Consider the following 25,769-nt stretch of genomic DNA (forward strand, 5'->3'; position numbering starts at 1 on the left):
GAAATTTATAGCTGTAAATGCCTATATTAAGAAAGAAAAATGATTTCAAATCAATAACCTAATTTTCCACATTAAGACACTGGAAAAATAATGGTAAAAATTAAACCTAAAGCAAGATGGACCAAATAATACAGATTAAAAAAGAAATTTATGAAATAGAACATGCAAAAATAATAGAGAAAATTGATGGAATCAAAATCTGGTTCTTTGAAAAAAAGTCAACAAAATTGACAAAGCTTTAGTTAAATTGACCTCCAAAAAAGTGAGAAGACTCAAATTACTGGAACCAGATATGAAAGAGAGGTTACTAATGGTCTTACAGAAATTAAAAGTAGGAATGCTATGAAAAATTGTGTGCCGATAAATTAGAAAACAAATGAAATGGATAAATTCTTAGGAAGACACAAACTAGCAACATTCATTCAAGAAGAGATAGAAATCATGAATAGACCTATAACAAGTAAAGAGATTGAATTGGTAATCAAAAAATTACCTACAAAGGAAAGCCCAGGCCCAGATACCTTAACCATTCAGTTCTATCAAAAGTTGAAAAATAATACATATAAATTTCCAGATAATAGATGTGGTGGGAACATTTTCCAACCAATTCTGTGAGGCCAGTATTACCCTGATACCAAAAGCAAATACATCACAAGATAAGAAAACTAAGATCACTATATCCTTCAAATATAAATGCAAAAATACTAACAATCCAAATCCAGAAACATTAAAAACCTATACAAAATGATCAAATGGGATTTATCTCAGGAACGCAAGGTTGGTTCAACATCCCCCCAAAATCAATTAATGTAATATACCATATCAATAGAATAATAAACAAAAACCACATTATCATCTCCATATATACAGATAAAACATTTGGCAAAAATCTGTCACCTTATCATGGTAGAAACACTCAATAAACTAGGAATATAAAGGAACATCCTCAGCTAGAAAAAGAAAGCATCTCTGAAAATTTCACAGCTCCTCTCTCTCTCTCTCTCATTCTCTCCATCTCTCCTTTATCCCCAGACTTTCTCTCCACTTATTCCTTTCTCTCAGTCTATAAACAAAATCAAGTGTCTTCCATTCCTTTACACACAAAAATCATGTCACTCCTCTGCTCAGAAACGTGAATGTCTTCTAAACTCATTGAGGAGAAAAGCCAAAGTCATTAAAATGTCCATAGAAACTCTTTGACCTCATCTCTTACTATTTTCCCCCTCACTGTGCTCCAACCACACTGGCATGCTTTCTCTTCCTCACCACGTGTGTGTCCTCCTCAGAGCCTTTGCCTAGATCATCCCAGTTTCCTTCTGCCTAGAATCATCTTTAATATACATGTCTCTTTCAATTTCTTCACATCTCTGCTCAAATGTAGTCTTGTCAAATAGGCCATCCTTGACTACCTTGTTTAACATAGTACCCCAACCTTATCATTCTTTCTTCTCCTTACCCAGCATTATTTTTCTCCCTATCTCCACCACTAGAATTTGGGCTCCATGAAAATGGGAACATCGGGGTGTTTTTATTTGTTTTTCTTTAACCTCTGTGTGCCAGCGCATTGAATAATACTTGACACTGATCAAGAAAAAAACTGCCCCTGATGTCCATAACTGATTTCGTATTCACAATTCAACCTCAATATTATTACAAGCTAGTCAGACACTCACAGCCAGGCCATTTTGTTCTCCTGTTGGATATAAACAATCTTATAGGATACCATCCCAGACAAGATTACTCTGAGACCAAGGCAAAATGAAGCAAAACAAGGCTCTGTCATAATTTTGTCTGGGACAAAATCAAGGTGACTGTGTCACCTATAACATACCCAATCATAAAATTGCCCCCCATATTTTCAATAACATCTAAAGCAAACCTCCACTTTCTTTGACCCTCTCCAAAATCACACAAAAAACCCAAATCTTATAATAGTTTCTTTCTAAGATCATTTTACTGAGATACTCCATGGGTCTACATGGTGTGTGTTCTCTCTTGCTCCAATGAGTAACAAACCCAACTTGTTTAACTACAAGGTGTCCCTGGTGGTCTTTGGTTGAAGCGCATTGACAGAATTTGAGGCACCAATAAAGATTTCCCTGAGATACTCATTCCCTTGGACTGAGACTTTTAGTATTGATATATAACAATCTGTACATTTGAGATCACTTGTGTCTCTATCGGAACAATGTTCCAAATGCTGTTGACTGAGCGATAAATCCATGCTAAATTGGGCTCCACTATTTCACTGAAGCCTTTCAACATTGGGTTTATTTTGTTTTCCTAGGAATAAGTCCCTCTTTGAGATTTTGGTTATTGATTAGATTTGTATTGTTCTTTTGTGAAATATTTTCTAGCATCTAACATCTGTTTGTCTAATGCCCCCTTTTCTGTCTGTATTCTTGTCTAGTGTCTTGGCTGTTGCTTGCTTATAAGAGGAAAAGTCTATAGGGAGAGGAGGAGTACTGGTCCAGTAAGTCTGTCCTCATGCTAGCCTTAGGGCTGAGAAGTTCAGAAAAAATTTTTTTCTCAAACCAGTGTCCTTTGGACAAACTTTACCCCAGGTCACCATTTCAAAACCTTACAAGGACTTCTTCAGTCTTGTTTTTGTGTCCTTGAGAACTTCTGGTATTTAGTTCAGTCTGTCCAAAATCGGGACGTTTTGTCCAGCCCTTGATCAATGACTCCTGGTCATTGACCAAGCTCTGGATACACAGGTCATACAAGTACCTTCTTATGGACATGGTGTAGTTCTTGTGGAGCCTTTTCCATCTAAAACTGCACCACCTTCAGGCCAAACACCTGCTTCCTTTGTTTTCTAACTAGAATGCTAATATGCATATCTTGCAATCTGGCACAATCTCACCAAGGAAAATTTGGAATTACAGTGGTCACTTTGGGAGAAATTTGATATGGACAAATGTTCTTTGAAAGATGCTTAAAACAAAAAGGAAACCAAACTCTGACTGTCCAATAGTCTACTTTCTTTAATTGGTATGAAGGGGCTTCTAAATGCAATTCAGACTCAAAAACTGCTTCCCTAAAATATTATTTAGCTAAGGCTATTGCAAAATATGAGAGGCTGTCTCCTAAATAGTACTTAGGATTAGCTTCTGATGTTGACATTCCTAATGTTTTTCCCACTTTTTTGTTGATTATTTAAAGCCTAAAATTGCAGATACGATATGTAAACAAAAATTTGACTAGAAAGTCATCCCGTTACATGAACTTCAACATTTGGCTTAACATTTTAAAGAAAACTTACATACCAGAAATAAAAAAAATCATAAGAAATGTGTTTGTCTAAAAGATATAGGTCATTTTGTTTAGCAGGGGAAATATCTCCTTCATTTCCATATGTTGGGGGTTAATAAGTGCAGGCTTTTTAGTTATATAACGTGATAAAATTCTCAAGAACCCAAATTACATCAAAATTTGTATGATACTCTCTCTATTATGTGTACATGTCAAAAATATCTTTTTCTACATCTAAACTTTCTTCTCTTACTTTACAGAGAAAACATAACTATTTGTCTAAATCTGGCTCCTCCTCATCTTTCTGTATCATTTTCTCTCCTCTTTCCCTCTCTTATGAGACTTTAAAGATTAACTGATTAAAATTATTTAATTGTTATGTACATACTCTAGGAATATTTAGTTCCGATAAGCAGTAAAACTTGTCAAAGGAAAGAAAAATTATTAACAAAACGATTATGCTTTTTTTGTGGACAATAAAAAGTATATTTTTATATAATAACCATTTTAACTGTAGATATTAAGTAATATGAAGAGGCTTCAATTTCAAGACATAAGTTTTCACATGATTCTGCTATCAACAATTAGTTTACCAAAAATAAAATGTTACCATAATATTTTGGTTTGTTCAGAACTAAGGTTAAATTTCTCATGATTTAAAATTCCTAAATAGCCTGCACCTAGTTTTATGAGTTAAATAATATTTCATTATTTCCATAACTTCTTTAAAAATAAAAATTATATTTCTAAAATTGTATTTAACTAAAAATAATTGTAATGGATGTCATTTAAAGGGTTTAACTTTTAAAAGCTACAATTAATAAAGATTTACATGCATTAACTAAACTGTAATTTCTAGATTAATTAACCTTACTAAGTAAATTAGTAAATAATCTCTAAATGCTTGAACAGTTTCTAAAAAGAAAAAAATACAAAAACACTGGTTACTAAACTTAAATTTTATTTTTCTCCATTTCTTAAAATGTCAGTAGATTAACAAAATATGCAAATGGTTTTGGATAATATTGTGTATATATCTGTTCTTGACTCTCAAATTTTTTGAACAATATAAGATAAATGTAGATGGAAAAAGTAACTGGATGATTTTTAACTTTCTGTCCTCTAGGGTTTTTTGTGTCTCGAGAAAAAAGAGCAAATTGTTTACTTTAATTAAAGATGTTAATAAATGTAAACAATTGTACTAGGTACAGTAATCGCAGTTAGAGGTATGTGAGCAGAATAAGAGATGTGATTTTCTGTTTAGTATAAAAGTTATTAAAGATCATTCAAATGATAATTTAAGATGACATATATTACTTTAAGTAGACCAACTAATTAGTTAAAATTTAAAGCTATACTTAAAGCTTTACACTATTACTTTATTTGTTTGTTCTTATACCTGTGTATGCCTAAATGCACATAAATAAAGTTATATTCATAGAGCTTTTACTACAATTTGTTAAATAATGTATCAAAGGAAGAAAATTATAATTTAGATTTTTCCTCTAAAATGCCCAAATTAGTAGAGGTTCCTTTTTGTCACCAAATTATTCTGTTAACTCTCAGTGCTTCGAGCATAGTCTTAAATCATTCTATTAGAGAGTCCCTTGGATAGCACTGACTTAGTTTCACTTGTTCATTTTAAAAAATGTCATCACACACCTAAAGTCACTCAAAATATAGACTGCTCCCAGAAATTAATTCATCTTAGATGATTAAATAATTGCCCTTACCCAAACCTGTCAGCTGGAAGAAAGTAAAAGCAAATATTTATATTGATAGCAGATGTGCTTTTGGGGTAGTCCACCAATTTGGGATGATTTGGTAACAAAGAGGTTTTTAACCTTGATAAAAACCTAAGGAAAAAAAGGATGGCAATTTGAAGAACTTCTAGATGCTTTGCTGTTACCTAAGGACATTGCTATAATAAATAAAAGGCCACTCAAAGTACAAAGACTCAGAATCTTATGGTAATGCTTCAGAGGGCCACTATGCTAAACAAGTAGCATTAACCAAGATAATTGCTCCTGTAATCACACAGAAAAGAGAGACCTTGGAAAAATTCAAAGAGGCTGTATATTAATGGTCAGAGACAAGTCCCTGATTTAGAGAAAATGAAATGAGAAAAGTCAGGATGCTCTTTGCACAAAGATAATAATTGGCACTCTCAGGATGGCCAACTGATAGCATCAAATAATTTAAAATGGAATTTAGTAAAAATGCTTCATGTCATTACTTATAATAGCAGAGATAACCTGGCAACAACATTAAAGCATCATTGGTGGGGCAATGTTAGAGTTATTGCCAAGGAAGACCCAAAATGTGTCCTACATGCCAACAACTCAATCCTGGTAAAACTGGAAAGGTGGGACATGGACAGAAACCAAAGCCTCAAAGGCCCTTTAAACACCTCCAAATTGATTTAATACAAATGTTTTCTGCAATAGGTTATGAATATATTCAGTTGTTTTTTGTTTATTCTTAGGGTTGGTTAAATCTTTTCCTTACTGGAGAGCTACAACCCTGTGAACAGCTCCCCAACCCCAACAAATCTGCTTGATTTCCTTTTTCCATCCCAGGGAATTCCCATTTATCTACAACAGAGATATTCATTTTACTGAACTATTATCAGGAAAATCTGTAAAATTTTAACTTTTACCCAGAATAGTCACTGGCCTTTTCATCCACCATCATTAGGAAAAATAGAGGACTAACGGAATTCTAAAACTAAAATTAAAGATATTCTCAGAAATCCTTGAAATCGCATACCCTAAAGTATTGCCCTTACCTTTAATGTATAGAAGATCAACCCCCTCTGGGATCTGCAGGTAATCTCCTTATAAAATAACAATAGGCCACCCCATGAATTTTATATTGCACGCAGATGTAATTACTTCAAGGGACTCATGTGATATCTCCAGCTTTATCATCAACAAGTATGAGCTCCATTTCCAAAACATGCATGAAAATAAGCCTTTACATGATCTTCAACCTTGAGATGTAATCTTTTGGAAAAGACACTGGAAAAAAAACTGCCTTAGAGGCTTGATGAAAAGGGCCTTATCAGATACTGTTAACAACTGACACAGAATTAAAACTTTAAGGTGTAGATTCTTACATTCATATTTCCAGCTCAAAATACCTACATTCCTTCTTCCTGACTATTGAACGTCCATTCTATCTAGAAATCTAAACAGGATTCTTAGAAATCCCCTGGAACCTACTGACTTCAGAGAGGGACAGCTTCCCTCTGTTCCCTGGTCCAAAACAGTGGAACAGTATTAATTTGCTGATACTTCAACACTCTTTCCTGTCTCTTTACTCTACTACTAATCTGGCCATTAACTCCAACTGTGGGGAGTGGGACAAGATGATGGAGTAGGAAGACCCTGGGCTGCCTCCTCCCACAGACACATTAAAATTACAACTACATATAGATGAACTATCTCTGAGAATGACCTAAAGTTTTCTGCAACTAAGGATAAAAAGAAAAAGCCACACTGAGACAGATAGCAGCAACAGAGACACAGTCTATCCAGGACTCATACCTCCAGTGCTGCAAACCACAGGTAGGAAGAATATCACAGCCTCAGAGGTCTTCCCTGAGGAGTGAGGGCTTCAATCCAACATTGGGTTTCCAAGCCCAGGGAATCTACACTGGGAAGATGAGCCCCCAAAATATCTGGCTTTGAAAACCAGCAAGGCCTATGTCTAAGAGATCCCGAAGAGTATATGAAACTGAGGATCCGCTCTTACAGGGTACATGGTACAAACTCATTCACTCCAAGTCCCAACACAGAGGCAACAGTTTGAAAAGAGCTTGGGTCATACATGAAGAAGACGGATTGACTAATTTTAGGGCATGTGCTCAAAGGGTAGAGATCTATTGGAACTTTCTCTGCACACAGAGATATAATGGGCACGATTTTTTTCTTTTATTGGCTCACCCTCTACCTACCTGGTCCAGGGTTGGCAGGTGTCATTTCTGACTTTTCCCATTGAATTTGCTAGCAATGCTTGCCCCACCACAGGTTCACCCATGGAACAACCCAGCTGGCAATACCCAAAAGCAGCATTCCCTGTGTCATCAGACCTTGTGAGGGCCTTTGGCCAGCATCGTCATCCTGAAAAAGTGGTTTCCACTGCTTCAGACCAAGTAGGTGCCTGGTGCCCCTTGCCAACACCAGAGCCTTTCCAAAGCATGCCCCTACCCTGCCAGACCTGTTAGGTGACCTCAGCTAGCACTGGTGTGCTCCCAAAGCATCTCGCAGTGGTCAGTCTTGCACAGCAGACTGCCCACAACAATGGCAGCCAGGCCTTATCACCAACCACACAGGAAGACAGGCCCACACATTAGCATGGCTGCAGCAATCATGGCCCATCCACAAAAGAGGGCACATGCAGCACATGTGCATGTGCAGCACACTTTGGGTGCACCTGGATCTGGCAACAAGGGAGGAACACACTACCGCGCCCCACAGGATACCTTCTATAAAAAGCCACTGTTTCAAGAATGGAAGGGAGGAACCAAGATGGTGGAGGAGAAGGACGTGCTCTCACTCCCTCTTGAGAGAACACCAGAATCACAACTAGCTGCTGGACAATCATCGACAGGAAGACACTGGAACTCACCAGAAAAGATACCCCACATCCAAAGACAAAGGAGAAGCCACAATGAGACGGTAGGAGGGGTGTCATCACAGTAAAATCAAATCCCATAACTGGTGGGTGGGTGACTCACAGACTGGCGAACACTTATGCCACAGAAGTCCACCCACTGGAGTGAAGGTTCTGAGTCCCACGTCAGGCTTCCCAACCTGGTCTGGCAACGGGAGGAGGAATTCCTAAAGAATCAGACTTTGAAGCCTAGTGGGAATTGATTGCAGGACTTCGAAAGGACTGGGGGAAACAGAGACTCCACTCTTGGAGGGCACACACAAAGTAGTGTGTGCATCGGGACCCAGGGGAAGGAGCAGTGACCCCGGGGGAGACTGAACCAGACCTACCGGCTAGTGCTGGAGGGTCTCCTGCAGAGGCGGGGGATGGCTCTGTTTCACCGTGGGGACAAGGACGCTGGCAGCAGAAGTTCTGGGAAGTACTCCTTGGCGTGAGCCCTCCCAGAGTCTGCAATTAGTCCCACCAAAGAGCCCAGGTAGGCTCCAGCGTTGGGTTGCCTCAGGCCAAACAACCAACAGGGAGGGAACCAAGCACCATGCATCAACAGTCAAGTGGATTAAAGTTTTACTGAGCTCTGCCCAACAGAGCAACAGTCCGCTCTACCCACTACCAATCCCTCCCATCAAGCCTCGTAGATAGCCTCATCCACCAGAGGGCAGACAGCAGAAGCAAGAAGAACTACAATCCTGCAGCCTGTGGAACAAAAACCACATTCACAGAAAGACAGACAGGATGAAAAGGCAGAGGGCTATATACCAGATGAAGGAACAAGATAAAACCCCAGAAAAACAACTAAATGAAGTGGAGCTAGGCAATCTTCCAGAAAAAGAATTCAGAATAGTGATAGTGAAGACATTCCAGGACCTCAGAAAAAGAATGGAGGCAAAGATCGAGAAGATGCAAGAAATGTTTAACAAAGACCTAGAAGAATTAAAGAACAAACAAACAGAGATGAATAATAAAATAACTGAAATGAAATCTACACTAGAAGGAATCAATAGCAGAATAACTGAGGCAGAAGAAAAGATTACTGACCTGGAAGACAGAATGGTGGAATTCACTGCTGTGAAACACACTAAAGAAAAAAGAATGAAAAGAAATGAAGAGAGCCTAAGAGAACTCTGGGATGACATTAAACGCAACAACATTTGCATTATAGGGGTCCCAGAAGGAGAAGAGAGAGAGAAAGGACCAGAGAGAATATTTCAAGGGATTATACTCAAAAACTTCCCTAACAAGGGAAAGGAAATAGCCACTCAAGTCCAGGAAGCGCAGTGAGTCCCATACAGGATAAACACAAGGAGTAAGATGCCGAGACACATAGTAATCAAATTGGCAAAAATTAAAGACAAAGAAAAATTATTGAAAGCAGCAAGGGAAAAACGACAAATAACATACAAGGGAACTCCCAGAAGGTTAACAGCTGATTTCTCAGCAGAAACTCTACAAGCCAGAAGAGAGTGGCATGATATACTTAAAGTGAAGAAAGGGAAGAACCTATAACCAAGATTACTCTACCCGGCAAGGATCTCATTCAGATTCGATGGAGAAACCAAAAGCTTTACAGACAAGCAAAGGCTAAGAGAATTCAGCACCACCAAAGCAGCTCTACAACAAATGCTAAAGGAACTTCTCTAAGTGGGAAACACAAGAGAAGAAAAGGACCTACAAAAACAAACCCAAAACAATTAAGAAAATGGTCATAGGAACATACATATCGATAATTACCTTAAAGGTGAAAGGATTAAATACTCCTACCAAAAGCTACAGACTTGCTGAATGGATACAAAAACAAGACCCATATATATGCTGCCTACAAGAGACCCACTTCAGACCTAGGGACACATATAGACTGAAAGTGAGAGGATGGAAAATGATATTCCATGTAAATGAAAATCAAAAGAAAGCTGCAATAGCTATACTCATATGAGATAAAATAGGCTTTAAAACAAAGAATGTTACAAGAGACAAGGAAAGACACTACATAATGATCAAGGGATCAATCCAAGAAGAAGATATAACAATTATAAATATATATGCACCCAACATTGTAGCACCTCAATACATAAGGCAATGGCTAAAAGCTCTAAAAGAGGAAACCGACAGTAACACAATAATAGTGGGGGACTTTAACACCTCACTTACACCAATGGACAGATCATCCAAAATGAAAATAAATAAGGAAACACAAGCTTTAAATGATACATTAAACAAGATGGACTTAATTGATATTTATAGGACATTCCACCCAAAAACAGCAGATTACACGTTCTTCTCAAGGGCGCACAGAACATTCTCCAGGAAAGATCACATCTTGGGTCACAAATCAAGCCTCAGTAAATTTAAGAAAATCGAAATCATATCTTTTCTGACCACAACACTATGAGATTAGAAATGAATTATAGGGAAAAAACGTAAAAAACACAAACACATGGAGGCTAAACAATATGTTACTAAATAACCAAGAGATCACTGAAGAAATCAAAGAGGAAAACAAAAAATACCTAGAGACAAATGACAATTAAAACACGACGATCCAAAACCTATGGGTTGCAGCAAAAGCAGTTCTAAGAGGGAAGTTTATAGCTATACAAGCCTACCTCAAGAAACAAGAAAAATCTCAAGTAAACAATCTAACCTTGCACCTAAAGGAACTAGAGAAAGAAGAACAAACAAAACCCAAAGTTAGCAGAAGGAAAGAAATCATAATGATGAGAGCACAAATAAATGAAATGGAAACAAAGAAAACAATAACAAAGATCAATAAAACTAAAAGCTGGTTCTTTGAGGAGATAAACAAAATTGATAAACCATTAGCCAGACTCATCAAGAAAAAGAGGGAGAGTACTCAAATCAATAAAATTAGAAATGAAAAAGGAGAAGTTACAACAGACACCGCAGAAATACAAAGCATCCTAAGAAACTACTAAAAGCAACTCTATGCCAATAAAATGGACAACCTGGAAGAAATGGACAAATTCATAGAAAGGTATAACCTTCCAAGACTGAACCAGGAAGAAACAGAAAATATGAACAGACCAATCACAAGTAATGAAATTGAAACTTATTAAAAAGCATCCAACAAACAAAAGTCCAGGACCAGATGGCTTCACAGGTGAATTCTATCAAACATTTAGAGAAGAGCTAACACCCATCCTTCTCAAACTCTTCCAAAAAATGGCAGAGGAAGGAACACTCCCAAACTCATTCTATGAGGCCACCATCACCCTGATACCAAAACCAGACAAAGATAATATAAAAAAAGAAAATTACAGACCAATATCACTGATGAATATAGATGCAAAAATCCTCAACAAAATACTAGCAAACAGAATCCAACAACACATTAAAAGGATCATGCACCATGATCAATTGGGATTTATCCCAGGGATGCAAGGATTGTTCAATATATGCAAATCAATCAATGTGATACACCATATTAACAAACTGAAGAATATAAACCATATGAGCATCTCAATAGATGCAGAAAAAGTTTTGACAAAACTCAACACCCATTTATGATAAAAACTCGCCAGAAAGTGGTCATAGAGGGAACCTACCTCAACATAAATAATAAAGGCCATATACGACAAACCCACAGCAAACATCATTCTCAATGGTGAAAAACTGAAAGCATTTCCTTTAAGATCAGGAATGAGATAACGATGTCCCCTCTCACCACTATTATTCAACATAGTATTGGAAGTCCTAGCCACGGCCATCAGAGAAGCAAAAGAAATAAAAGGAATACAAATTAGAAAAGAAGAAGTAAAACTGTCACTGTTTGCAGATGACATGATACTATACATAGAGAACCCTAAAAATGCCACCAGAAAACTACTAGAGCTAATCAATGAATTTGGTAAAGTTGCAGGATACAAAATTAATGCACAGAAATCTCTTGCATTCCTATGCACTAATGATGAAAAATCTGAAAGAGAAATTAAGGAAACACTCCCATTTACCATTGCAACAAAAAGAATAAAATACCTAGGAATAAACCTACCTAGGGAGAAAAAAGACCTGTATGCAGAAAACTATAAGACACTCATGAAAGAAATTAAAGATGATATCAACAGATGGAGAGATATATCATGTTCTTGGATTGGAAGAATCAATATTGTGAAAATGATTATACTACCCAAAGCAATCTACAGATTCAATGCAATCCCTATCAAATTATCAATGGCATTTTTTATGGAACTAGAACAAATCATCTTAAAATTTATGGAGACACAAAAGACCCCAAATAGCCAAAGCAGTTTTGAGGGTAAAAAACGGAGCTGGAGGAATCAGACTCCCTGACTTCAGACTATACTACAAAGCTACAGTAATCAAGACAATATGGTACTGGCACAAAAACAGAAACATAGATCAATGGAACAAGATAGAAAGCCCAGAGATAAACCCACACACCTATGGTCAACTAATCTATGATAAAGGAGGCAAAGATGTACAATGGAGAAAAGACAGTCTCTTCAATAAGTGGTGCTGGGAAAACTGGACAGCTACATGTAAAAGAATGAAATTAGAACACTCCCTAACACCATACACAAAAATGAACTCAAAATGGATTCGAGAGCTAAAGTAGACCGGACACTATAAAACTCTTAGAGGAAAACATAGGAAGAACACTCTTTGACATAAATAACAGCAAGATCTTTTTTGATCCACCTCCTAGAGTAATGGAAATAAAAATAAACAAATGGGACCTAATGAAACTTCAAAGCTTTTTCACAGCAAAGGAAACCATAAACAAGATGAAAAGACAACCCTCAGAGTGGGAGAAAATATTTGAAAATGAATCAACGGACAAAGGATTAATCTCCAAAATATATAAATAACTCACGCAGCTCAATATTAAAAAAACAAACATCCCAATCCAAAAATGGGCAGCAGACCTAAGTAGACATTTCTCCAAAGAAGACATACAGATGGGCATGAAGCACATGAAAAGCTGCTCAACATCACTAATTATTAGAGAAAGGCAAATCAAACTACAATGAGGTATCACCTCACAGCAGTTAGAATGGGCATCATCAGAAAATCTACAAACAACAAATGCTGGAGAGGGTGTGAGGAAAAGGGAACCCTCTTGCACTGTTGGTGGAAATGTAAATTGATACAGCCACTATGGAGAACAGTATGGAGGTTCCTTAAAAAACCTCCATAGAATTAGAATTACCATGTGACCCAGCAATCCCACTACTGGGCATATACCCTGAGAAAACCATAATTCAAAAAGACACAAGCACCCCAATGTTCATTGCAGCACTATTTACAATAGCCAGGTCATGGAATCAACCTAAATGCCCATCAACAGACGAATGGATAAAGAAGATGTGGTACATATAAACAATGGAATATTACTCAGCCATAAAAAGGAACGAAATTGAGTCATTTGTTGAGACATGGACGGATCTAGAGAGTATCATACAGAGTGAAGTAAGTCAGAAAGAGAAAAACAAATATCGTATATTAATGCATGTATGTGGAACCTAGAAAAATGGTACAGATGAGTCCGTTTGCAGGGCAGAAGTTGAGACACAGATGTAGAGAACAGACGTATGGACACCAAGGGGGGAAAACTGCAGTGGGGTGGGGATGGTGGTGTGCTGAATTGGGCGATTGGGATTGACATGTATACACTGATGTGTATAAAATTGATGACTAATGAGAACCTACAGTAGAAAAGAACAAACAAACAAACAAATAAAACAACTAACACTAAACTTTCTTTGGGTTATTTGTATGGAAATATGTTAATATAAATGTTTCAGACATTACATGAAATTTATAAAAATCTTATATGTTCTGGTATAATGTTATATGTCATAATTCTAGTTATTACTTTAAAATGTATATCTCAGCAATAACTAAACTTCCTTGTCAATTGCATTATTATTAACTTTTATCAAATCTTTAACCGCGGTCATTTTTAAGTCTTTTGTCATTTACAGACAGTTCTGTGTGTACTCTGATGCCTTTGCAAAAATATTCCTATAAAAGTGTTTCATCTTCAAGGAATTCATGGAAAAGACTCTGACAAGCACAGGTTTCTGGTAACTGACTATAGTGCTGAACTGAATGAATAAGCATTTTCAGAACTCTAATGTAAAACTGATGAATTCATAAAGGTGCTAAGAAAAGATCAAGATGAAAAAGAAATTAATTACATGGGACTGAGCCAACTGATGAGGATGATTATAATTTTTGTGACTTTCTGTTTGAATAAAAAAAAATCCCACAAGGACTCAGAGACAAAAAATATACAAATGAATTTTCACTGCAAAGTAAAAGAGCTGTTACAGTGGAGGATTACTGGACTGAATGTCAATATTATGACATACTATGAGTGTGTTTCGTGTTTGGTAATTGCAATCATTGTTGCTTTTGTTGTGGTCATCCATTTACAATGCTTGGTGTCAGTTTATTTATCTCTTGTAAAAATAAAATACAGGGTGTGTGTGTGAAAATAAAAAGAATGGGAGACATAGCTGATCTACTTAATACATAGACAAAAACAAAGAGAGTTAGGAAAAGTGAAGAGATAAAAGAATATGTTTCAAAAACAGTACAAGACAAAACCTAAGAAAAATAATTAAACAAAATAGAGATAAGAAATCTTCCAGGGTCTGGGCAAGATGGCGGAAGAGTAAGACGTGGAAATCACCTTCCTTCCCACAGATACAGTAGAAATACATCTACACGTGGAACTGCTCCTACAGAACACCCACTGAACGCTGGCAGAAGACGTCAGACCTCCCAAAAGGCAAGAAAATCCCCACGTACTTGGGTAGGGCAAAAGACAAAAGAAATAACAGAGACAAAAGAATAGGGATGGGACCTGCACCAGCGGGAGGGAGCTGTGAATGAGGAAAGGTTTCAACACACTAGGAAGCCCCTTCGTGGGCAGAGACTGCGGGAGGCAGACGGGGGAAGCTTCAGAGCCATGGAGGAGAGCGCAGCCACAGGGGTGCGGAGGGCAAAGCAGAGAGATTCCCGCACAGAGGCTCAGCACCGAGCAGCGCTCACCAGCCCGAGAGGCTTGTCTGCTCACCCGCCGGGGTGGGCGGGGGCTGGGAGCTGAGGCTCAGGCTTTGGTCAGATCCCAGGGAGAGGACTGGGGTTGGCGACGTGAACACAGCCTGAAGGGGTTAGGGCACCACAGCTAGCCAGGAGGGAGCCAGTGAAAAAGTCTGCAGCTGCAGAAGAGGCAAGAGACTTTTTCTTGCCTCTTTGTTTCGTGGCACGCAAGGAGAGGGGATTCAGAGCACCGCCTAAACGAGCTCCAGAGACGGGCGCGAGCCGCGACTATCAGCGCAGACCCCAGAGACAGGCGCAAGCCACGGTTATCAGCGTGGACCCCAGAGACGGGCATGAGACGCTAAGGCTGCTGCTGCCGCCACCAAGAAGCCTGTGTGCTAGCACAGGTCACTCTCCACACTGCCCCTCCCGGGAACCGGTGCAGCCCACCACGGCCAGGCTCCCGTTATCCGGAGACAACTTCCCCAGGAGAACGCATGGCGCGCCTCAGGCTGCTGCAACGTCACACCGGCCTCCGCTGCCTCAGGCTTGCCCCGCATCCATACCCCTCCCTCTCCCCGGCCTGAGGGAGCCAGAGCCCCCTAGTCAGCTGCTCCTCTAACCCCATTCTGTCTGGGTGGGGAACAGACGTCCTCAGGTGACCTGCATGCAGAGGCGGGTCCAAATCCAAAGCTGAACTCCGGGAGCTGTGCGAACAAAGAAGAGAAAGGGAAATCTCTCCCATCAGCCTCAGAAGCAATGAATTAAAGCTCCACAAACAACTTGGTGTGCCTGCATCTGTTGAATACCTGAATAGACAACGAATCATCCCAAATTCAGGAGGTGGATTTTGGGAGCGGGATATATTAATTTTTCCCCTTTTCCTTTTTTTGTGAGTGTATATGTGTATGCTTCTGGGTGAGATTTTGTCTGTATAGCTTTGCTTTCACCATTAGTCCTAGGGTTAGGTCCGTCCGTTTTTTTTTTTTTTTTCTTTTTTACTTAAAATTTTTTTTCCTAATAAATGTTTTCTTAGTAGTTTTTTCCTTATTTTCTATTTTTAAAAATTAAAAAAAAATTTTAAATAAGTTTATTCATATTTTTTATTTTAAAAAGTTAAAAAAAATTTTTTTCTTAATAAATTTTTTTCTTAATAATTTTTTTCTTATTTTTTATTGTAAAAATTAATAAATCTATGTTTAAAAATTAAAAAAATATTTTTTCTTAATAAATTTATTCTTAATAATTTTTTTCGTATTTTTTACTATAATAGCTTTATTTTATTTTATTCTATCCTCTTTCTTTCGTTCTTTCTATTTTTCTCCCTTTTATTCTGAGCCATGTGGATGAAAGTCTCTTGGTGCTCCAGCCAGGCATCAGGGCTGTGCCTCTGAGGTGGGAGAGCCAACTTTAGGACACTAGTCCACAAGAGACCCCCCAGCTCCACGTAATACCAAATGGCGTAAATCTCTCAGAGATCTCCATCTCAACATCAAGACCCAGCTTCACTCAACGACCAGCAAGCTACAGTGCTGGACACCCTATGCCAAACAACTAGCAAGACAGGAACACAGCCCCATCCATTAGCAGAGAGGCTGCCTAAAATCATAATAAGGCTACAGACACCCCAAAACACACCACCAGACGTGGATGTGCCCACCAGAAAGACAAGATCCAGCCTCATCCACCAGAACACAGGCACTAGTCCCCTCCACCAGGAAGCCTACACAACACACTGAACCAACCTTAGCCACTGGGGAGAGATACCAAAAACAACGGGAACTATGAACCTGCAGCCTGTGAAAAGAAGACCCCAAACACAGTAAGATAAGCAAAATGAGAAGATAGAAAAACACACAGCAGGTGAAGGAGCAGGGTCAAAACACACCAGTCCTAACAAATGAAGAGGTAATAGGCAGTCTACCTGAAAAAGAATTCAGAATAATGATAGTAAAGATGATCCAAAATCTTGGAAATACAATAGACAAAATGCAAGAAACATTTAACAAGGACGTAGAAGAACTAAAGAGGAACCAAGCAACGATGAAAAACACAATAAATGAAATTAAAAATACTCTAGACGGGATCAATAGCAGAATAACTGAGGCAGAAGAATGGATAAGTGACCTGGAAGATAAAATAGTGGAAATAACTACTGCAGAGCAGAATAAAGAAAAAAGAATGAAAAGAACTGAGGACAGTCTCAGAGACCTCTGGGACAACATTAAACGCACCAACATTCGAATTATAGGGGTCCCAGAGGAAGAAGAGAAAAAGAAAGGGACTGAGAAAATATTTGAAGACATTATAGTTGAAAACTTCCCTAATATGGGAATAGAAATAGTTAATCAAGTCCAGGAAGCACAGAGAGTCCCATACAGGATAAATCCAAGGAGAAACACGCCAAGACACATATTAATCAAACGATCAAAAATTAAATATAAAGAAAATATATTAAAAGCAGCAAAGGAAAAACAACTAAAAACACACAAGGGAATTCCCATAAGGTTAACAGCTGATCCTTCAGCAGAAACTCTGCAAGCCAGAAAGGAGTGGCAGAACATATTTAAAGTGATGAAGGAGAAAAACCTACAACCAAGATTACTCTACCCAGCAAGGATCTCATTCAGATTTGATGGAGAAATTAAAAGCTTTACAGACAAGCAAAAGCTGAGAGAGTTTAGCACCACCAAACCAGCTTTACAACAAATGCTAAAGGAACTTCTCTAGGCAAGAAACACAAGAGAAGGAAAACACCTACAATAACAAACCCAAAACATTTAAGAAAATGGGAATAGGAACATACATATCGATAATTACCTTAAATGTAAATGGATTAAATGCTCCCACCAAAAGACACAGACTGGCTGAATGCATACAAAAACAAGACCCATATATATGCTGTCTACAAGAGACCCACTTCAGACCTAGAGACACATACAGACTGAAAGTGAGGGGATGGAAAAAGATATTCCATGCAAATGAAAATCAAAAGAAAGCTGGAGTAGCAATTCTCATATCAGACAAAATAGACTTTAAAATAAAGACTATTACAAGAGACAAAGAAGGACACTATATAATGATCAAGGGATCGATCCAAGAGGAAGGTATAACAATTGCAATTATTTATGAACCCAACGTAGGAGCACCTCAGTACATAAGGCAAATACTAAAAGCCATAAAAGGGGAAATCGACAGTAACACAATCATAGTAGGGGACTTTAACACCCCACTTTCACCAATGCACTGATCATCCAAAATGAAAATAAATAAGGAAACACAAGCTTTAAATGATACAATAAACAAGATGGACTTAATTGATATTTATAGGACATTCCACCCAAAAACAACAGAATACACATTTTTCTCAAGTGCTCATGGAACATTCTCCAGGATAGATCATATCTTGGGTCACAAATCAAGCCTTTGTAAATTTAAGAAAATTGAAATCATATCAAGTATCTTTTCTGACCACAATGCTATGAGACTAGATATCAATTACAGGAAAAGATCTGCAAAAAATACAAACACATGGAGGCTACACAATACACTACTTAATAACGAAGTGATCACTGAAGAAATCAAAGGGGAAATCAAAAAATACCTAGAAACAAATGACATTGGAGACACGACTACCCAAAACCTATGGGATGCAGCAAAAGCAGTGCTAAGAGGGAAGTTTATAGCAATACAAGCCTACCACAAGAAACAGGAAACATCTCGAATAAACAACCTAACCTTGCACCTAAAGCAATTAGAGAAAGCAGAAGAAAAAAACCCCAAAGCTAGCAGAAGGAAAGAAATCATAAGGATTAGATCAGAAATAAATGAAAAAGAAATGAAGGAAACAATAGCAAAAATCAATGAAACTAAAAGCTGGTTCTTTGAGAAGATAAAGAAAATTGATAAACCATTAGCCAGACTCATCAAGAGAAAAAGGGAGAAGACTCAAATCAATAGAATTAGAAATGAAAAAGGAGAAGTAACCACTGACACTGCAGAAATACAAACGATCATGAGATTACTAAAAGCAACTCTATGCCAATAAAATGGACAACCTGGAAGAAATGGACAGATTCTTAGAAATGCACAACCTGCCGAGACTGAACCAGGAAGAAATAGAAAATATGAACAGACCAATCACAAGCACTGAAATTGAAACTGTGATTAAAAATCTTCCAACAAACAAAAGCCCAGGACCAGATGGCTTCACAGGTGAATTCTATCAAACATTTAGAGAAGAGCTAACACCTATCCTTCTCAAACTCTTCCAAAATATTGCAGAGGGAGGAACACTCCCCAACTCATTCTACGAGGCCACCATCACCCTGATACCAAAACCAGACAAAGATGTCATAAAGAAAGAAAACTACAGGCCAATATCACTGATGAACATAGATGCAAAAATCCTCAACAAAATACTAGCAAGCAGAATCCAACAGCACATTAAAAGGATTATACACCATGATCAAGTGGGATTTATTCCAGGAATGCAAGGATTCTTCAATATACGCAAATCAATCAATGTGATACATCATATTAACAAATTGAAGGAGAAAAACCATATGATCATCTCAATAGATGCAGAGAAAGCTTTCGACAAAATTCAGCACCCATTTATGATAAAAGCCCTGCAGAAAGTAGGCATAGAGGGAACTTTCCTCAACATAATAAAGGCCATATATGACAAACCCACAGCCAACATTTTCCTCAATGGTGAAAAACTGAAACCATTTCCACTAAGATCAGGAACAAGACAAGGTTGCCCAATCTCACCACTATTATTCAACATAGTTTTGCAAGTTTTAGCCGCAGCAATCAGAGAAGAAAAAGAAATAAAAGGAATCCAAATCGGAAAAGAAGAAGTAAAGTTGTCACTGTTTGCAGATGACATGATACTATACATAGAGAATCCTCAAGATGCTACCAGAAAACTACTAGAGCTAATCAATGAATTTGGTAATGTAGCAGGATACAAAACTAATGCATAGAAATCTCTGGCATTCTTATACACTAATGATGAAAAATCTGAAAGTGAAATTAAGAAAACACTCCCGTTTACCATTGCAATAAAAAGAATAAAATATCTAGGAATAAACTTACCTAACGAGACAAAAGACCTGTATGCAGAAAATTATAGGACACTGATGAAAGAAATTAAAGATGATAGAAATAGATGGAGAGATATACCATGTTCTTGGATTGGAAGAATCAACATTGTGAAAATGACTCTACTACCCAAAGCAATCTACAGATTCAACGCAATCCCTATCAAACTACCACTGGCATTTTCCACAGAACTAGAACAAAAAATTACACAATCTGTATGGAAACACAAAAGACCCTGAATAGCCAAAGCAATCTTGAGAAAGGAAAACGGAGCTGGAGGAATCAGGCTCCCTGTCTTCAGTCTACACTACAAAGCTACAATAATCAAGACAGTATGGTACTGGCACAAAAATAGAAATATAGGTCAATGGAACAGTATAGAAATCCCAGAGATAAACTCACGCACATATGGTCACCTTATCTTTGATAAAGAAGGCAAGCATATACAGTGGAGAAAAGACAGCCTCTTCAATAAGTGGTGCTGGGAAAATTGGACAGATACATGTAAAAGTATGAAATTAGCACATTCCCTAACACCATACACAAAAATAAACTCAAAATGGATTAAAGACCTAAATGTAAGGCCAGACACTGTCAAACTCTTAGAGGAAAACATAGGCAGAACACTCCATGACATAAATCACAACAAGATCCTTTTTGACCCACCTCCTAGAGAAATGGAAATAAAAACACAAATAAACAAATGGGACCTAATGAAACTTAAAAGCTTTTGCACAGCAAAGGAAACCATAAACAAGACCAAACGACAACCCTCAGAATGGGAGAAAATATTTGCAAATGAAGCAACTGACAAAGGATTAATCTCCAAAATTTACAAGCAGCTCATGCAGCTCAATATCAAAAAACAAACAACCCAATCCAAAAAAGAGCAGAAGACATAAATAGACATTTCTCCAAAGAAGATATACAGATTGCCAACAAAAACATAAAAGGATGCTCAACATCATTAATAATTAGAGAAGTGCAAATCAAAACTACAGTTAGATATCATCTCACACCGGTCAGAATGGCCATCATCAAAAAAGCTACAAACAATAAATGCTGGAGAGGGTGTGGAGAAAAGGGAACACTCTTGCACTGTTGCTGGGAATGTAAATTGATACAGCCACTATGGAGAACAGTATGGAGGTTCCTTAAGAAACTAGAAATAGAACTACCATACGACCCAGCAATCCCAGTACTGGGCATATACCCTGAGAAAACCATAATTCAAAAAGAGTCATGTACCAAAATGTTCATTGCAGCTCTATTTACAATAGCTAGGACATAGAAGCAACCTAAATGTCCATCAACAGATGAATGGATAAAGAAGGTGTGACACATATATACAATGGAATATTACTCAGCCATAAAAAGAAGCGAAATTGAGTTATTTGTAGTGAGGTGGATGGACCTAGAGTCTGTCATACAGAGTGAAGTAAGTCAGAAAGAGAAAAACAAATACCGTATGCTAAGACATATATATGGAATTAAAAAAAAATGGTCATGAAGAACCTAGGGGTAAGATGGGAGTAAAGACACAGACCTACTAAAGAATGGACTTCAGGATATGGGGAGGGGGAAGGGTACGCTGGGACAAAGTGAGAGAGTGGCATGGACATATATACACTACCGAACATAAAATAGATAGCTAGTGGGAAGGAACCGCATAGCACAGGGAGATCAGCTCGGTGGTTTGTGACCACCTAGAGGGGTGGGATAGGGAGGGTGGGAGGGAGGGAGACGCAAGAGGGAAGAGATATGGGGACATATGTATATGTATTACTGATTCACTTTGTTATAAAGCAGAAACTAACACACCATTGTAAAGCAATTATACTCCAATAAAGATGTTTAAAAAAAACACAAAAAAACTACAGTGAGGTATCACCTCACACTGGTCAGAGTGGCCATCATGAAGAAATCTATAAACAATACATTCTGGGGAAGGTGTGGAGAAAAACGAACCCTCCTACCCTGTTGGTGAAAATGTAAACTGGTACAGCCACTATGGAGAACAGTATGGAGTTTCCTTAAAAAACTAAAAATAGGACTAATGTATGATCCAGCAATCCCACTCCTGGGCATATACACAGAGAAAACCATAATTTGAAAAGATACGTGCACTCCAATGCTCATTGCAGCACTATTTACAATAAACAGGACATGGAAGCAACCAAATGTCCATCGACAGAGGAATGGATAAAGAAGATGTGGTACATGTATACACTGGAATATTACTCAGCCATAAAAAAGAACGAAATAATGCCATTTGCAGCAACATGGATGGACCTAGAGATTGTCATACTGAATGAAGTAAGTCAGACACAGAAAGACAAATATCATATGATATCACTTATATGTGGAATCTTAAAAAAAAAGGGTACAAATGAACTTATTTACAAAACAGAAGTAGAGTTACAGATGTAGAAAGGAAACTTGTGGTTACCAGGGGGTAAGGGGGGGGAGGGATAAACTGGGGGATTGGGACTGACATATACACACTACTGTATATAAAATAGATAACTAATAAGAACTTGCTGTATAGCACAGGGAACTCTACTCAATACTCTGTAATGGCCTATATGGGAAAATAATCTAAAAAAAAAAAGAGTGGATATATGTATATGTATAACTGATTCAGTTTGCTGTACAGCTGAAATTATTACTACATTGTAAGTCAATTATACTCCAATAAAAATTTTTAAAAATGAAGAAAAAGAAAAAATATTTTTAATAAAATATGTTAATAAATATTGGTTTATTATTATTATTTTTAAATGAAGTAATCAAAAATTTAAACATTTCCCATTTTTAACTTGCAGTATGGTAAACATCAATAGATATCAACCACAATATCAAAACCTCTTTGAAGTCTTCAGTAATTTTTAAGAGTATAAAATGGTCCTGAGACCAAAACATTTGAGAACAATTCCTCTATATTACCCATGTCATCCCCCTGGTTCTTAAGCTTCAATGGCCTTCAAGCATTCAAAGTCCTTCATAGACAGGCTTAAAGCTTCCTTTTAAGTCTCATTTCATGTCACTCCCCTCCATGCACTCCCCTCCACACATCAGCTGCATCTGCATCAGGTAGCTTGCTAGTCCTTCAACCTGCCATGCTCATTCTCACCTCCATGCCTAGCACATGTAGCCCAATTCAAAGATCACATTTTCTGTGGATTCTCCTTTCCTGCTTGGCAGATTTATTGATCTCTTCTTACTTTCTCCAATGTACTTTATGAGGTTGATTTCGAAACTGCCACTTTCCTCATTTTTGCAAATAAAGAAACTGAAATCCAGAAAAAGAAGGGGACTTGACTAAGTTCCACAGCAAGTGAGTGGCGGAGCTACAGCCTAAATTCCCAGCATTCTTTTCACACTTCTCTTCATGGAAGCTGCTACAGAGATCAGAAAGTATTGAAGGCTCTGGAAGGAAGGGGAATTAGTTAAGCTGAGCTTTAAAAAAGTTCTGGGTTGGAACATTCTTAAAGGAAGTAACCCTTGACTTTGGCCTGGTCTAAGAGCAGTCAATCAGTCTTTACCCATGTTGACAGCAGATGAAAAGCAACTCATGGGAAATATCCTTGTCCTTTTTAGCTTCTTCAGTTCTATCCAAACCATCACATCAGTCATTATCCTTAAATGGAATGTCTGAGGGGCTTGCAGGCACTCTGGAGGCCACCTGAAGAACACTGCTCCCATCTGAAGAAGAGTATTTGAGTTGATGTTGTTCTGTCACCACTGCCTGCTACACCAATTGCCCTTATTTGGCTCCCTAGGCTTGGATAAAAACTCTAGGTATGGCCTAATGCAACATTCAGGATTTGGTGGAAAATGTAATTGCCTGTTTCAGAGAACTTTGCTTTTCCTATAATTTGTCGAATGGCAGGTATTGGGAATACTCTCTTTGGAAAAAAATTAGTTTTAAAAGCTTTTGGTAACTGTCAAGAGATAGTTTCTGTGAGGGCTCCAAATGAAGCTAACCCTAAGGGATACTGCTTGTTCTATAGCATCTGGCTGGTTAGGAAAGGCTACCCCCAGGGACAGGGGTCTAGAGAAGGTTAATGAAAATTAACTTGGTGTCTGATGTCTTGAAAACACTGTCCTATGGTAAAGTTTTTAGGGTGGAGCTGATCCATTCAGTTTAACCCACATTATTGGGGCACATTTGAGCCAGATGCTGTGCTAAGAGCTTGGAATACAGAGTTGAATAAAACTAAGCCCCTGCCCCTGAAAAGTTCTTATTCTCTTCAGGAAGTCAGGCAAAAATACACATAGTTACAACATAGTATTATCAGTACTGGAATCAGTATGACTGGAGAAGGAGTGACTATAATGAAATGGAGAAGGCTTTCTTAGGGAGGTGATATGTGAGCAGGGCCTTAAGATGAACAGGTATTCACTTGTTCACAAAAGATCATTACAGTTTTAGGTAACCAAATGTGAAAGGCATGGAGGTAGGAAGGCTGAGGTTAGTTGTTATATTTTGGCTGTCATCTGCCACCTCCAGATCCATTCTCTGCCCTTCTCGTCCCTCCTCTTGTGTCCCAAGAGGCTGACGTCGTGAATTGCATCAACTTGTCTGCTGGCTTCTGGCTGGGTTTGGCACTGACAGATCAAGAGTGGGAGAAGAAGAAAGTCTTGTTATTTCTTCCTCACTCTTTCTCTGCTTTAGGTCTCATTTCTGACACTGACTGGAATTTTCCCTGATTACAGTTCCTACTAGGGACTTCTCCACAGCTCCAGCTCTCACTAGGTGCTGGTAACAATTTTCCATTGATTTACCCCTCCAGTTCAAGGGTGTAATGGCTTCCTGTTATTCTGAGACCCTGTATGTTTCACCATCTCTTGTTGATACCACTAACCCTGCCCACATTTTTGAAAGTTGTCAGTTTCATTTCCTGCGGGACCCTTGCAAATACAGCTGAGAACATCCACAGGTCTAGTTTTCACAGAATGTAAAGTTGTGGGTAAGGTGAGGGAGGACGGGAAGAAGATGAGACAGAGTCTACATGGCAGACTCTTGTATGACCCTTTTTTATGAAAGACCTTGTGTGAGTAGGTCATGAAGAGCCTTTACAAACCAAGTTTGTTCTCAATTGGGAACTCCTGAGGTTTGTTGATCTGTTACACAGATGATTCCAGAATTAATAGTTACCATTTATTGAATATTTTCTGTGTCAGACACTTTATCTTCATTATCTCATTGAATCCTCACAACCCCTAAATGTGAGCACTTATTGATCTCAATTTTACAAGTGAAAAAACTAAGTCTCAGAGAAGAGAAGTAACTTGCCTACTGGATTGCTAATGAGTAGAAGAGGAAGGATTTGAACCTATGCCTGCCTGAGTCTAGAGTTTAGGTTCTTCACTAGACCCAGTTGGATGGTGAATTGGTCTATATAACTTTTAGGGTGTCTTTCAGCCCTAGGACTTCATACTCTATGGGGTAAGCAGGCATCTCCAACTAAGCTCATTGGCCCATCCATTAACTAAAGGTGCAGGTGGCACCTTGTGGGGTACATGCAGTGGTGTGAATGAGACTTCTTGGTTGGTCACAATGCCTTCATTTCCTGCAAATGTCCCTCCTGCTGGCCATGTCTTCCCCATGTCTGGGCAGAAACAGAACCATATAGCTAATTAATTCTGACAGAATTCCATTTTTAGAAATGCTAGTTATATCAGCTCCTCTGGTGGAA

Source organism: Balaenoptera borealis, assembly GCF_965194805.1.
Source record: "Balaenoptera borealis genome assembly, chromosome: X".
NCBI classification, from domain to species: domain Eukaryota; kingdom Metazoa; phylum Chordata; class Mammalia; order Artiodactyla; family Balaenopteridae; genus Balaenoptera; species Balaenoptera borealis.